The sequence below is a fragment of the Bidens hawaiensis genome, unplaced genomic scaffold, assembly GCF_021521415.1.
Source record: "Bidens hawaiensis isolate Kalapana, Puna unplaced genomic scaffold, B.hawaiensis_p1.1 tig00006322_1, whole genome shotgun sequence".
Taxonomy (NCBI): domain Eukaryota; kingdom Viridiplantae; phylum Streptophyta; class Magnoliopsida; order Asterales; family Asteraceae; genus Bidens; species Bidens hawaiensis.
In genome coordinates, this window is record NW_027491422.1 from 16837 (window position 1) to 19318 (window position 2482).

The 2482-nt window shown below is 40.9% G+C and overlaps 1 pseudogene; it reads right to left on the minus strand.

Moving 5' to 3' along the window:
* Positions 1 to 211: 211 nt before the first annotated feature.
* Positions 212 to 1846, minus strand: LOC143631984 (aldehyde oxidase GLOX1 pseudogene; annotated as a pseudogene).
* Positions 1847 to 2482: the final 636 nt, after the last annotated feature.

The window sequence follows — 2482 nt, forward strand, 5'->3', positions numbered from 1 at the left end:
TCTACCTCATTAACATCTCTTAAAACCAAAAAGACTCATTCTACCATTAAATTTTTAATAAAACAAGCTAAAATAAAAACAAATGTAGTTATTTCTAGCATCTAGCTAATTTCCATATGCTACCCTATCCACGTGCCCTAGATCTATCACGAGTGTTACAAGATTTCCAAATCACACATTCACGGGTACCCCTTCACCATGTTTTGATTTGTCAACCAATTTGAACCCAAATGCCCTCACTTGGAATTTGCCGATGAACCACAAACAAAAGGTAATAATTAGCCGGAGCAACGTAGCATGATAACGGGGCCGTCACCGTCAGCTCATACTTCCCCCTCCCGATAGGTGTGGTGGAGTTCCCGCTTTCAAGTATCAACAACCTTTGATTCATGGAAAACGAGTGTGTGTTAAAAGAAGGCGCCACCAGTGTCACTGACACTTGTTTTGGGTCCACGTGACCCAAAAGCCTGAACTGGATGATCATCTGATCTCCATACCCAAACTTGGTGCGAGAACCAGGTAATATCATGGGTCGTGAGCTGGACAATATTGGATCCAAATATGATGGCGAAAACGCCTCGAACCTTAGCTCCGTAGGATAAAGTACATTTGTGAAATTATAGAACATGTGAGGGTTACTTCCACCAACGAGCACCCGACCATCACGAACCAAAATTGCGGTAGAATGATACACCCGAGGTATTCTGCTCGGGGTTTGAATATCAAACCGGTGCCCTATCGAGTTATTTGGTTTGTAAACCACCGGGTAACGAACTGGGTTTCGCCCATACTCCCAACCTGCGGTACCCTTAGACGCGCCATTAATAATTAAAACGTCCGCATTTGGTAACAACAGCATGTCACCCATCACACGAGCCAAAGGCATGCTCTCCATGACCCATTTTGGGTTCGGGTCAGATATCCTTATCCGGCCACAAGTTTTCAAAGCACCATCATATATCCCATTTTGGGCATTTATAAATGCTCCTTTAGGTGCACCACCACAAATTAAAACCTCAACCACGCTCGCATTCCCTTGTGCAATACGCATAGGAAGTAGTACCGCGGACCCGGTACTCGGGTAATTCCTAGGCTCCCCTCCCGGTATCTTCGGGTATGACCTAACCACCCGGTTATTCGCATAATCAAGCAAAATCGCACGATTATTTGCAAATATGAACAAATTCCCATCCGGGTAAAGAAACAAAAACGGGTATAAATTGTTTTCAATATTCACATCATTCGTCTGAACCAAAAACGGCAAATTATAAGCCTGATCCGAAGACGAAATCTTCGGGTAAAACTCATAATTATATTGCCTGCGACCGCCAACAATAATCTGGCGGCCACTAGGCAACATATGATTACTAGAATACCACCTCCGGTTAACCAACCCGGATTTCAACTCCTTCCAATCACACTCATCACACGATTTAAAAACCCTAACAACATGATCGCCATCATTGAACCCGCCGGTTTGAACGACGGTGCCATCGGCAGCTAACGAGCCCGACGAACACCACACGTCAGTTTGGACCATGAGTGGACGGAACGTGTTGGAAATGACGTCGTACTCAATAGAGTGCGCGGTGCAGTATCTTTTCAAGAAGTAATCGTGTCGGTTCTCGCGGCATTTGCCGTGGGTTAGGGAAAGGTTAGAGGCACCGAAGTCGGTGCGGTCGTATATTAAGACGCGATCAGTAGGGAGGAGCTGCATGTGCATGGCAGTGATGCCAATATTGGATTGAAGGAGGGTCCATTTGCTGGTGGGTTTGGTGGTGTCGGTTGCGGTGGCGGTGGTGAATAGGAGGATGATGATGAGGAGAATTGGTAGGGTTGAAGCCATGGTGGTTGTTTGTGGTGGCGGGTATTTGTTTGGTGATCAGAATATATAGAGAGTGTTTGTTGTTGGCGCGCCAGAAATCAGCGGTGGATCTAACAAATTAAATTACACTCTGGTTGACTATGTAACGAGTCTCGTAAAACTAGTGCATGTGAATATTGTGGGTGTTGAATTGAATTAATTTAACAGAATTTCAATATTATTGAATACAACTATACTTTTTTTTCCAACTAATTGGTCAATCACTCAAGTTAGCTTATTATCTTTGCTTTATGATTTTCTTTATATTAAGGTAAATGTAAAAATTATTATAAACTATTATTTAGGGGTTTTCAATACTCAGTAAACTATAATTAAATCTCTCTTATAATAAATCGGTGGATATTCCACCAAATTCTCATTTTACTTTTCACTAAATTTTTTTAAAGTGGCATATGGCATTTTTTAATTTCTTTTTAATTATTTTAATTAAATTTTAAAATCAAAATAATTAAACTAGCTAAAAACTAACCAAACAATATAAAACATGTACGTCTTAATTAAACTAGCTAAAAACTAACCAAACAATATTAAACATAATGAAAAGTGTATAGTTCTCATACTTGAACGTTACGTCACGATTATGTTTATTATTTTCAT